This window comes from Sceloporus occidentalis, unplaced genomic scaffold (genome assembly GCF_023333645.1).
Source record: "Sceloporus occidentalis isolate IW3139 unplaced genomic scaffold, rSceOcc1.0.p SCAF_19, whole genome shotgun sequence".
Lineage (NCBI taxonomy): Eukaryota > Metazoa > Chordata > Lepidosauria > Squamata > Phrynosomatidae > Sceloporus > Sceloporus occidentalis.
The window spans coordinates 15,685,371-15,699,517 of record NW_028316999.1 but is presented as its reverse complement, the minus strand read 5'-3'; the positions used below and the strand labels follow the sequence as shown (position 1 = coordinate 15,699,517).

Here is a 14,147-nt window from a genome sequence, read left to right as displayed (position 1 = left end):
GGCCATATATTCATCCATAAATCTTGTTTTAAAGAAAAATAGTACTGAATATATTTTTTTCATTATTATTGTTATGAACAGTTAGATGAGAGAAGAAGATATTATTTGCACATGGCTACAGTGTATTGTATTTCTTACAAACCCAGAATACTTTAATGTTTTAACATGAGCTGTGGCCGGCCTTTTGCAGAAATGGCTATTTGTCATTACACTTTGTGAAATCATTCATTTGTTCTCATTTGAATGTAAATGACTCCAAGGTTTTACAAATAAGGTGACAGACTCACATAAATGTAATTGCAGGGTTCATCTCCTCCTTTTTATATATCACTCATTAGGTTATGAATTAAATACATCTTATTAAACTAGGGGCATGTCCAATGATGATATTGTAATGGCAAATTACTGTGTGCTATTAGTCTGGTATTTTTTATTCATGGACATTAATTTGTCATTAAAGAGGCATTAGTTTAACGCTTTTATGGGAATTACGTGACCTGAAAGAGAAGTTGAATGCTTGAACAAGAGTGTGGAAAGAATGCAAGTGCCAGACGTATTAAGCATTTCTATCAGACTTAAAGCCACCACTGAATAATATATAGTTCAATATATTCAGTTCTTGGCTGGTTTCCTAACATGAAATCCACACTTTTGGAACATGGAAATAAAGGGTTTGTAACATTAAACATGTATAACCCTTAAAGCAAATAGATCTTACAGGTGCTATTTTGCTTAGACAAAACATTAACTTTGCTCACTAGCAAGTTGAGCAAATAAACCTCAACAGATTCATCATGTTTGTCTTTGCGTATAAGAATAATATAGAAACCTAAGAAGAATTTTCTGTGGAAACATCAGTGCCTACTTTTGTGTCACAGTAGAACATTCCCTGAGAAATTAGGACTGGTGCAACATTTTACATGATTTAATAATTATGGATATATTGGATATTTTCAGTACTAGCACTGTAAATGTCATTGCTAAAGTTTCATTTAGTTACAAAAGTGTTATATTCTGAAGAATATGTAGAACAGCGCCTCGATGTAGGTAATTCCATTTCAATTTCTGTAATAATAAATTATAGCCATTAAAACGAATTACTATCTTCAATAACAACAACTAAACACATATTTGAATCTAGGTTTTGGTCCTATTAAGTAGATATTAAGTAGATAGCTTCCGAAGATAGACTGCTCTTCCACAAGGCCCTATCTATACATAAAAGGCTTATTCTTATACACAACTTTTGCCATTATGAATCATTTAATAAAGTGTTTGGTTACTAGTGACACTTCAGCCTGATATTGTTTTAGAACAAAATAACATAACCTAGATATTACAAATTGTTACTGGTTAATGGAAAAAGCCTTCAACTGTGGGATACCTCCACACTGTCTGTTGTGTGGGAACACCACTATATTTATTTATGTATACCAAATATCTAAAAAAAAATGATGGCCCAGAGTCCAAAATTCCATTGGTTTTCATGGTAACTGCACCATGTTTAGAATTTTGCCCCATATCCTTTATAACTATGGCCCAATAATTATTTCTCTGCTGCCTTCTTTCTTTGGAAGACTTGCTCTGATGAGGAAAGTTTATTTTGTACATGTTATTTTCATCTTTTGCTTTTTCATTTCTGTGCTGTGACTGAAGCCTGGTGTCCACAGCATGAGGTGTTGTTGTAGAAGCTGCTGTCCCCTGTGGCGATATGTTTCTTTCACACTTCACACTATTGCAACTGCAGTGGAGCGGGGTATCAGCCGACTTCCTCTCCTCTGATCCCTGTTCCTATGCAGAGCTGATTTTTCAGATTCAGGCAAACTGATTATACTAAATTGGCAATCAATAATTCCAGCAGAGGCCCTGAAAACAGTCTTAGATTCTTCAGTAGAGATGCTGTACCCCCTCTTTAAGAAGATATGGGAAGGGGAGGCTCTGACAGGCTGGAAGGAGGGATACCTGATCAAGATGATCTAGCAGGGCCTCAGCAACTATGCCAACTACAGAAGAAGCGTAGTTCTGTTGGTGCCAGAAAAGTTCTTCAACAGGGTCTTCCTAGTAAGAATGAACCCTCTGGCCAACCAGATCAAGAACTCATACGATGGAATGTCCTGCAGAGTGATCCATGGAGGGCAGCTCAAAGACAGCTTCCGGGTAGGAACCAGAGTCAGACAAGGGTTTTTGCCACTCTTCCTCCTTGCCATCAAAGAGGATTATAAAGACATCCACCAGAGAGCAAATAAATGAAGTCTAATGGACGTTGTTGGCTCAGCTCTATGACTTGGACTTTGCCAATGATCTTGCACTCCTTTCACACAGCGAACAGCAGATGCAAGAGAAGACCAATGTAGTAGCAGCCACATCATCACAGGTTAGTCTCAATATGCCCAAGGACAAGACCAAGATCCTCAAGATAAACTACATCAGCAACAACCCACAAGTCACAGTGAATGAAAGCCCCCTGGAAGAAGTTTTTCACCTACCTTCATTGACTAGGAGGGTGACATTGATACAGATATCAAGGCTAGGATTGGCAAAGCAAAAGCACCTTCTTACAGCTCAGAACATATGAAGCACCAGAGAGCTGTATTTGGCGACAAAGATTTGCCAACTCGCCAGTGGCGAAAGAAATAAGGAAGAGAAGATGGAGCTGGATAGGGCACACTCTACACAAGCAGCCAACACACATCACCACACATAACCAGACAGTATATTCTAAGTTAACATTGTATTTCACAGTAAAATATATACACAGTATTTCTTGTGCTCCTTGGACATTATTATTTGTTAGGTGTGGATAGGGTTTACACAAGAGCTAGCTGCATATTATAAAGGGTCATTCATCCAGGTATACATATGATGATATTCCTTTCACTTGTAATATATTTGTACTCTAACTGAAACAATCTACTGCTCTAAAAGAACTTGAAAGTTACCAGTGGAATCAACTGAGCAAATTGTTTAATCAGATATCTAACAAAGATGATTTCCCAAGGGAGAACAGATATTAGAAGGACAAAATAAGGACCTACAAAGAGGAAGATTAATTAACACTTTAAAGGGAATGTATTGGGCGCAAATCCATTGTGAATTTAAAAGTTGCACGGTGCTTCCTTTCACTTGAAAACATAAAACACTATGGTCATTTTTAAAAGTAGTGATGCAGTATTGATTATGTTAAATGTAGTTCTATAGCAACTTGAAAACAGTTTAAAAGTAGTTTTCTGCCACATAAACTAAATACATAAATAGATTACATGGTTTTGCCTTCACCAAAATACATTTTGTCAAAACCACATGGATTGCATTTTCTGCCACAGAGTTTACGCAGGATGAAAGAAGCACATCTGAGATTACATGACATGGCTTTATCCATTTTCTCAAATCTTCCTAATCCCTTACATTAGGTTCCCGTAACACTTAGTCATCAACTGCCACATACAGAACCAAACATACTGTAAAGTGATATACCATTTTTTTCCTGCAGCATAGTAAGTAACCATATGTTTTGTCTCATTTGGTAAGACTTTATAGTACTCAAAAAAGAGAATATTATGTTGATAGCTGACCTTTAAATAGAGGTCGAGAATTAGCATCAAAAGTGTGCATTAGGCAGAAATGGAATATGCAAATATACTGCTTGATGTAAATAAGTGGAATTTACTAGTGAAAAGTGAATTGGTTGCCACATATGAGAATACATAGAGAATCAGGCTAATTTGCTAAATGAACCTGGTTTGGCTCTCTGACAAAAAAAGAGAAATACAGGCAGGTGTGAAAAAGTGCTGTAAAGTAAGAATGCTTGTCAAAAATTAACATATTAATAGTTTATTTTTTATCATTTAACAAAATGCAAAGTCAGTGAAACGAAGAAAAATCTATTTGGTGTGACCATCCTTTGCCTTCAAAACAGCAAAATTCTTCTAGGCACACTTACACAAAGTCAGGGATTTTGTAGGCATAATTAGTTGTATGATTAAACAATTAGACCACACACACACGGTAATGATCATTAATAAAATGTGTAGGTTGAACCACAATCATTAACTGAAACAGAAACAGCTGTGTAGGAGGAATACAAATGGGTGAGGAATAGCCAAACTCACTAACAAAGTGAGGTTGCTGAAGTCATACAGCATGGCAAGACTGAGCACAGGTAGATAGTTATAGTGTATCAGGAAGGTCTCTCTCAGGCAGAAATTTCAAGTAAGACAGGCATTTCCAGATGGTTTTGTCCAAGGTCTTTTGACAAAGAATAAAGGAACGGCAATGATAAGGACCTTAGACACAGAGGTTGGCCAAGCAAACATCGTTCTTCCCTTTGCAATCAAAAGATGTCCACCTGTGCCATCAGCTTAGCATTTTAGAAAACAGTGGTACACCCATCATCTGTCTAGAGAAGTATGGTCAAAAGTGGTCTTCATGGAAGACTTGCAGCCAAGAAGATATACCTCTGATGTGCAAATAAGGTGCCCTATACAGATGAGTCAAAATACTTTGCTGTAGTAAGAGGCAGGTTGTTCACCAAAGGGCTGGAGAGCAGTACAAGAATGAGTGTTTGCAAGCAACAGTGAAGCATATTGGAGGTCCATTGCAAGTTTGGGGCTGCATTTCTGCAAATGGAGTTGGGGGTTTGGTCAGAATTAATGGTCTCAATGCTAAGGAGTACAGGCAGATACTTATCCATCATGCAATACCACCAGGGGCATGAGATTGTCCCTAACTCTTTTTCTGCAGTATGACAATGACCCCAAACATGGACCCAAAGTCATTATGAACTATCTTCAGCATAAGAAGAACAATTGGTTGTATGGCCTCCACAGATCCCAACTCAACATCTCATCAAGTCTGTCAGGGAAAAGCAACTGAGGCTGCCTAACTGTGGTTAGTTCTCGATGATGTTTGGAACAACCTACCTGCCGAGTTCCTTAAAAGTGTACATAAAAGAAGTGATGAAGGCAACAGGTAGTCACACCAAATATTGATTTGATTTAGATTTTCTTCTGTTCACTAACTTTGCATTTTGTTAGATAATAAAAATATTAGTCTTTGTTTGGAGAACTTTCTAGATTCAGCCATTGTTCTGTAACATGCTCCCAAGTATATTTGGGATCAGGTGCTTCTAGCGTGATAGATTACCCACACACTGATTTAATGCTTTTTATGGTGGGCATATCCAGCAACATGGGGGGAAATCTTATTATTATTATTATTTTTTATGTTTTATGTAGTGCCATCACATTTCACATTGCTGAACAATGGGTAAACATGACATAACAAGTAGTAAATAATTTAACAGTTTGACTTACAGAAACAAGAGGTAAGGAGGGCTCTGCTCAAACAAATTTACAATCTAGAAGGATGTAAAAGTGCCACTGTTAGGGAAGGGCCAGCCACACTAATATACATATTGTCTGAAGGCAGGAGAGGGACAAGGAAGGGTGAATTTAAGGAAGATGGGAGGAAGGACATGAACACATAAATTTGTAGGCACCTCTAAGAAAGTGGGTCTTGCGGAATTTTTTTGAGGCGTCGGGAAAGACGTAAAAGGCTGGGGGAGGGCTTTCCAGACAATAGGAGATATGGTCTCCAGTACCGTGCTACATAAATGTTGGTGACAAATAAATAAAAGATCATAATAATTTGTACAATAATCCAGGTGAGGTCTCACCAATTCTGTGTACAAGGGCATAAGCACTTCCCTCTGTTTACTGCTAATACCTCTCCTTGTGTAATCAAGCATTCTGCAAGCATTTCCTGCTGCTCTATTGCATTATTTACCTACCTTTAACTCCCCTAAATCCTTTTCCTCAGATTTTGAAGTTAGGGCTGTATCAAATATTCTATACTCTGCCCTTGGCTTGTGCCCTATGTGCATTATCTTGCACTTATCCACATTAACCGTCAGTTGTCGCAGCTTATTTTTCCAGTTTGCCTAAATCATTTGCCACTTGGCTTTTCTCTTCAGGAACATCAACCCTGTTGCAAATCTTTGTGTCATCAGCAAAAAGATATACCTTACCGTCAAGGCCTTCTGCAATATCACTAATACAAATATGAAAGAAGATGGGTCCAAGTACAGATCCCTGAGATATCCCACTAGTAACAAGACCTTGCCCAGAATATACTCCTTTGACTACAACCCTTTAACTGTAGTCCATTGACTACAACTGCCTAATGCATTCAACAATATTGGAATCCTATCATTTAACATAGTCTACATTAATTTCCCCACTGCTGATGAAAGACTCAAAGGCCTATGGTTGCCCGCCTCCTCCCTACTACCTTTCTTGTAAATGGGCACAACACTGTCCAATTATCAATCTTCCGGCATTACTGCCGTTAACAATGCTTCAATTAAATAAATCCATTAACGGTTTTTCTAGTACACTACTAAGCTCTTTTAATAACCTTGGGTGATACACCCTAAGTTTTTAAAAGAGCTTAGCAGTGTACTAGCAAAACCGTTAATCAGGCCTTATCGACTATTGTGTGTACTTTAGACAGCTGAAGCATAGCCTCTTCCTCTATAAACTTACATGTATCAAATGACTCAATAGAACTGAGGTTCCTCTGTCCCAACCCTTTTGCTCTATAGTATTCCCCTTTTAGTCCCTGCCATTCCCCTATGCTGCTATGCTTTCTATAATAGACAGACAAAGCATACGATACTAAAAGTTTAGAATGCAAGAGCAAACCCTTGGAAAAGAATAAGCACTGGAAATGTTTGCTTATCCAGTGGAAGACAGAGTGTTCAGCTGCTATACACGTAACTATAATTTAAATTACTAAACATAATGCTTATTAACCGTTTCAATGATATTAGGTGGAGCACGCACACAACAAAATTATGCATAAGAAATTAGGTAGTTAAAGTCATGCTCAGGATTAATGCTTCTGAATGTAATAAAGAGAGGGAAGAAAAGTGGCAACTATATTGTCATTGTCGTAGAAGCTAATACTTTTCATGATAGATATCCACATTAAATCTTTGACCAACTGCCCATGTTTTTGCTTCATTTTCATATTGCAAATGAATTCCAAACAACCTGCCATTGTGCCTTGATACTGTTGCTGAAAAAGAATTGAATTAGAATAGAAAACATATATATATATATATATATATATATATATATATATAATACATAGTTTGTCTATGTTTGGTTATTTGCAAATATATAATACACAGATTTATAATAACCACATTTAATCCACAGACAAAACAGCTTGAGTCAGAAACTGGTTTTGGTGTAAAGTTATTGATGACTAAGCTTGGCAGTCACATTTCTAAAGCTATGTTCACTTTTATTCTGTCTTAATTATGCATTCATTAAAAGCTTTTGTACTCAACTGAATAAAGTAAATATTTTCTTGATCTCTGTAGTGTGCTCCCAGAATGTAGATTTGCACAGCAGGGCCTTGATAATATGAATAAATTGTATTTCCCCAAGGAGATTATCTTTCAAAGACGGTTATATGAAAGTGCAGTTATTTTATTTGGCTCGTTTTATGCTTCTTGGCTACTGGTAACATGGTTATCTTTTGTTTACTTATGACAAGTTTCATTAATTAATTTGTTCAGTCTTTTTGGAATATATTCAGATTTACCGTTTCTGTATGTAAGAACATCACAATACTAATCTATACAATAAGATATGTTGTAGAGAAAATAAAAGAAAAAATAAGAGCTGTAAATCTGGCATTAATAAATTTTGCTAGATTGCACACTACACACAAATAATATGAAAAATGGTATACAGATTACTAGGCATCTGAATGTAAGTTAAATATTTAATTCATAGAGCGGTCAAAACTTAAAGCAGATGTATATAATGGCATACATAAGTGCAAATAAGCAATATCGTCCTCAGTAATAATTATATTGGGGCAGTTTCAAAGTTTCAGGAAGCTTAGGGAGCTACAGCAAAATAATTCACACCACTAAAGTATAGCAGAATCCATGTATGATCAAGTTCCGATATGAATAAAACTGTAGCATCCACTGGTGTGACTATATCACGTGGCCCTGATACACTCGGTGAAACAGAGGTCGCTTGCACACAGTGCGCAGGCAGCCAGAGAGAAAGCTGCAGGAGCGATGAGTGGTAAGCGGGGGCGGACGGGAGGTGAGATATATGTATATGTGTTTGTATATATGTATGTGAGCATGGATGTGTACTTGTGTGTGTTTGACCATGGATGTGTACTTGTGTGTGAGCATAGATGTGTACTTGTGTGTGTGAGCCTAGATGTGTACCTGACCCCGGCTTGCTTCTTGGACTTAGGGCACAATTGCGTAATCAGTGCTCTCTAGATTTGGACTGCATTTCCGTATACTAGGTCAGTCTGCCTATTCCTGCATGCCGGACTCCTCTTATATTTATCCTCACAACTAGTGTGTGAGCATGAATGTGTGTGGTTGTGAGTTAGCATGGATGTGTGTGGGTGTGCGTGAGTATGGATGTGTACTTGTGTGTGTGTGTGTGAGCATGGATGTGTAATTGTATGTGTGTGAGCATGGATGTGTAAGTGGGGTGAGATGGAGTGTGTGTTAGTGAGTATGCGTAAGTGTGTGTAATTTGTGTGTTTACATATGTTGGAAGGGGCGGCAAGAGGCAAAGAAGGCACAGGCCAGTTTTGTTGGGGCAATGATGGCACAGACTAGATGTTGAACTTGGGGGGTCCGGGGCAATTTTTGCACCAGTGCCCCATGGTTTCTAGTTACGCCCCTGGTAGCATCTGTTATACAGATCCCTGATAATGCTCTCAGATAGGCAAATGTGTGCTGCTTCAACGGTTACCTTGCAGCATACTGTGTATTTCAATTAAAACATCCAAGTAGAGGACTTTCCATGTCTGAAGTGTAGCTGGTCAGTGGGAACCTCAAATTAGCACACATCAATCCTTAACAGGTAGCAGCCATGTATAACAAGCAAATGATGTAAATGACACAAAGTATCCGAATCCTCAGACACTTCTTAGCGTCTCCAACTTGCAAGGCTACATACATATGTGTAGATGTTAATTTCTTTATTGCCATAAGTATAAGTCCTTAAATGATCAGTGTCCTTTACTCCCTTAGTAGGCCTTTTCCGGATCTAATCATCATCATAATTGCTGTGTGAAATTAAATACTAGAGATGGACAAATGGGCCAAAAACTATTCAGATTTATTTTTCGATTATTTTTCAAAAATCACAGGTCATTTAAAATTAATGAACAAAATTTGTTGTCTGATGCCCACATTTATTTTCTCTCACTCTTCGCCTTTCTGCTCTTTTCTATCATCTGTTTTCTCGCTTCTTTATTCACTCTTCATCCGCATCCACAGATATAACCTCCTAGTGAACTTCCCCCAAAATAGCGAAGCTTCCAGTGCTTATATCTATGGCATTATATATCTGATTTATGTTTTGACCGCTGGTTCAAGCAGCCAGCCATTGGCATGAATGCACTCCAATCTAAATAAATAGAAGCACTTTTGTGCCTGCACATGAGGAAGGTGGGGTTTGTGAGACCCCTTCCCCTTCCACAAATGCATGTCTGTGATTCTGCAGTGTAATTAAGCAAGGCCATACTTGTTAAAAGCAAACAATGGATCAAGAAGAACATTTTCAATGTTCAATAGATACTTTCGTAAGTAATTTAACAACTTCTTGCCTCTTTATTCTCTGTCAGTATATATGGAAATCAATGTGTATGATGATAAAACAAACTTTTCAGCAATAATACTTTACGCTCTAATTTTGAGCAGACATTTGTTATAATGGTAATGGAATTGAAATATGTTATCTTATCATTATTTTTATTTTTGTACTCTAATATTGTATTCAATTTGATTCACAATCACTGAGAAACTGCAAGTACTGGTATACACTGGCTGAAGATATAATAGACAAATAATGAAGATATGAGTAGGAGCTAGAAGCAATCATAACTGCCTATGTAAGGAGATTTTTATCCAAAATCTCCTCTTGAAATCAAGGCTGCTTTAAAATTAATTTATAAAATTTTCTTTTGAGTATAATCTGATATTTTGCTGTTCATGCTTTGCACAGTAATATCCAGTCAGATCAAAAAAGGTGCATCAGAAAGTGCCTTTGTGCTTGTATTTTTAAATAAATGGTAGTGCCATATAATGCAGTGTTACAGAGAATTTAACAGCTAAATCTAATATTTTCCAGCATTTTATTACACTGACTTTGCAGCATATAGTTGTAGCTTTTCCCTTTCTAGAGTCATCCTTCTATTTTTTTACACCGGACATAGATAATTACTGATTGTTTTCTTGATTTAGGTAGCAATATGAGACGTATGGCTTTCTATTGCTACCAATATTTAGGCCTAGACCTGAGCACTTTAAGAGAGACAATGGACTGCCCACAGATGACATCTGGAAGGCAGAGAACAATAACTATCCTACATAGAATATTCCCTCAAATAATACAGGGAGCTTGAATATGATTTTGGGATGTATGGTGACTAGAAGGCAAAAGTGATAGTGTTGGAAGAGACATGTACAACTAGATACCATTTATGAATCCTTCAACCATATTTTTATTTTAGTTTTTCCTACAGGGTGAGAAGTATTGGGTGCTGCATGTGGTCATAAATAGGGTATCAGCTACAGTCAATACATCACTCATAACTTATCATCAGCTTAAACTGTTTATCAACTTATGTGCCACCAAAACAAACTGAAATCCAACTACCATATGTTGAGGGAGCAAAGGATCATCACAAGCTATGACTTAGTAGATATGGGCTCAAATGCCTGAATGTTCTCGGTGTTAGGATGAGTAGTATGTTTGCGACCGAGCAGGATTCAGCCATAAGCATGACCTCGCTTTTTAGCATATAGTGCTTACAGCATCCTTCTGGTTATGCCCAGGGGACCATGGCAGCTGATTGAAGTCAAGTCAACATCTGCCCCAGCAAAGGCTTGGTTTTCTAGCTTGCCTGCCTTTATTAAGCTCCTCTAAATTCTGAACATTAATAAAACAAGGCGTCAATAGCAACATTTTAGTTGGGATTGTTTCAACAGCATTACCTGTGTCCCACCAACCATATTCTGGCCAATCCTTGGGATTTCTGTTGTGGTGCAATATTACGTGAACCAATGGCACCACAGTAAAATGGCCAGGGTGGCAACATTATATCATACCTAACATATTGGTTCCATGGTTAACTGGTATGCAGGATTATATAAAAATGTACAGCTATATAAAACAGAAAACTACAATAATCTGCATAAATCTGTGTGTCAACAAAAATATAATGAAATACAATTCTATAATAGATTGCCTTTAATAGATTTGTTGCAGTGTTTCTGTTCCTCACATTATGGCAATTATTAGAAGAAAGACTGAGGACATTTCATATAGTATAAATTAGGTAGTAATTTTTAAATTCATGGTCGTGTTCCTCCAAGTGAAAACTGAGTAAGTGGAGCCTATGTTTGCATTATAATTTATCAGTCTGCCCAATTAGGAATGAATGCTTGTTATGTGTGCTATAGAATTAATGGACCAATCTGCATGCACATTGGCTGCTTTACCTAACCTAATTAAGCATATGTTAAATCTGCACAGTTGGCTTCATAATGAGCTGCAACATTTGGTTCCTGCATAGTACCTTAGAATCTATTCCATTTAACTGTGACCTCATTAAATGGAAAATGGTTTTATATCTTCTAAATCAGGTCATTTTTCAAATCCAAGTGACCTTGAAGATTGATTTAAAATTACAAAATAAAACAGGTATTATGTCCTCCTCACAAAAACTGTTATATAGTACTAAATTACATGTACACTTTTAATTATTCTTATCAATTAATACACTCATTAGTCTACCCATCTACACATTGTCAGTGTTTACAAATATTTAATAGTGTAATATCATATTTTTGTTCATCTTTATTATTGGTATTCTGCTGTATATTATTTAGAATCATTGGAAGTGCATCATGAACCCTATTAAATCATTGATTTTAGACTTAAAGTGAGATCAGGGTTTTTCATCCTGTAAACTGTTTACCCCATGAGGCACATCTAATGGAGCGGGAAGGCATTTTTTTAGTCGCATAATTACATTTTATTTGGTTGGACTCATTCACTATTAGGTGTATTTACTGAAAACAAAGTTTATATCTGGAGCAATTAATTATTATCCATTACTATTAGTGGTGGGTTGGGTTAGGGCAGACCTGGGCAAAGCACGGCCCGCGGGCCACATCCGGCCCGCTGAATAGCTCGGACCGGCCCGCAAAGAGTGTCCTGGTGACTCACCAATGAGTCCGGTGTCCCCCCCCGCCCCGGTCACTTACCTTAAACTCCTGTGTTGGAAGCGTTTGTCTCGGGTGCCGGCGCTTTACGCTGGGCGCCGGCATATGACGTCAGACGCCGGCGATCAGCAGTGAAGCGCCGGCACCCGAGACAAACGCCTCACGCTTCCAACACAGGAGTTTAAGGTAAGTGACCGGGGCGGGGGGGGGAGATCCTGAGAAGGGGGGGTTAGGGAGTTAGAGGGGAGATACTGAGAAGGGGGGGTTAGGGAGTTAGAGGGGAGATACTGAGAAGGGGGGTTAGGGAGGGAGGTCTTACTGTGTGTGTGTGTGTCTTACTGTGTTTGTGTGTGTGTGTCTTACTGTGTGTGTGTGTATCTTACTGTGTCTGTGTGTGTCTCACTGTGTCTGTGTGTGTCTTACTGTGTCTGTGTGTGTCTCACTGTGTCTGTGTGTGTCTTACTGTGTCTGTGTGTGTCTTACTGTGTCTGTGTGTGTCTCACTGTGTCTGTGTGTGTCTTACTGTGTCTGTGTGTGTCTCACTGTGTCTGTGTGTATCTTACTGTGTCTGTGTGTGTCTCACTGTGTCTGTGTGTGTCTTACTGTGTCTGTGTGTGTCTCACTGTGTCTGTGTGTGTCTTACTGTGTCTGTGTGTGTCTTACTGTGTCTGTGTGTGTCTTACTGCGTGTGTCTTACTGTGTTCATAGCTTATTCAGTTATTGTAATAAATATTTTAGCCCATTTTTTAGCTCAAAATATTTTTTCCTTTTTTTTCTCCTCTAAAATCTAGGTGCGTCTTATCAGCAGGTGCGTCTTATAGAGCGAAAAATACGGTATGCACTCCGAAGCCTTGTTCATTTTGTTCACTTCTGTGCTGTGCTAATAGTTATTCAGGCCTTACTTATTCAAGCACCTCTACCAATGACGTAGGCTTGAATAACTTTATTAAACAGCACATAAGTTAACAAAATGGACAAGGCTTCGGAGTTTGTAGTTTGTAGAGGTCTGGCCCTCTAAAACCATTCCAATTTCTCATGTGGCCCCATGGGAAAATTAATTGCCCACCCCTGGGTTAGGGGAATTAAGAGACACAGGTGAATACTAAAATCATCAGCCTAAAATATAGAGTTAAAAAGTGGAAGAATCCAGTTGATTTTTTTTTTGGAATAAATAAGAAACACACTATTTGATATGTATTATTATTTATTGTTTTATATAGCTCCATCATATTCCATAGCGCTGTACAATTTGTAGAGAGCACATTACAAGTAGTATATAACAAAAACTTGATATACAAAAATATACAACAGATGAGGATGGCCCTGCTCAGAGGCACTTACCGTATTTGCTTGATTATAAGACGAGGTTTTTTCCAGAGCAAATGCTCGTCTTATAATCGGGGTCGTCTTATAATCAGACCTCAACTAGATCCCTGTTGGAAAGGAAAATGAAGCTGCTCCATGTAGCCTTACCATGTTAAATGTGGTCATTTGTAACATTAACTATATTTATAAAAAAAAAAGTATCCTTTCCCCATCTGCTTTTCTATTAACAAGAGACAAATGAATGCAAATGACCACTTGTTATATAGTGCAGGGTATACTGGGATGCATGAGAACAAGATTAGTGGGAACTCAGCATGGAAATGCTGTCAGCTATATCACTAATGGCATTTTGCATTCATATACACTCACTTAGCCCTTGTTTTAATGACTTAATACAATAACAGAATCTCCAGCCTAGAATATATCATTTACCGTATTTGCTCGATTATAAGACGACCCTGATTATAGGACGACCCCCCAAAATCTGAATATTAATTTATGAAAAAAGAAAAAGCCTGAATATAAGACGTCCCTA

At 37.8% G+C, this 14,147-nt stretch overlaps 1 protein-coding gene across 7 annotated transcripts in view; it reads left to right on the top strand.

Annotated features, from left to right (window-relative positions):
* Positions 1-14,147, top strand: part of LOC149302504 (kelch-like protein 32) — a 59,369-nt gene that overhangs the window by 23,560 nt on the left and 21,662 nt on the right. The window lies entirely within an intron of this gene.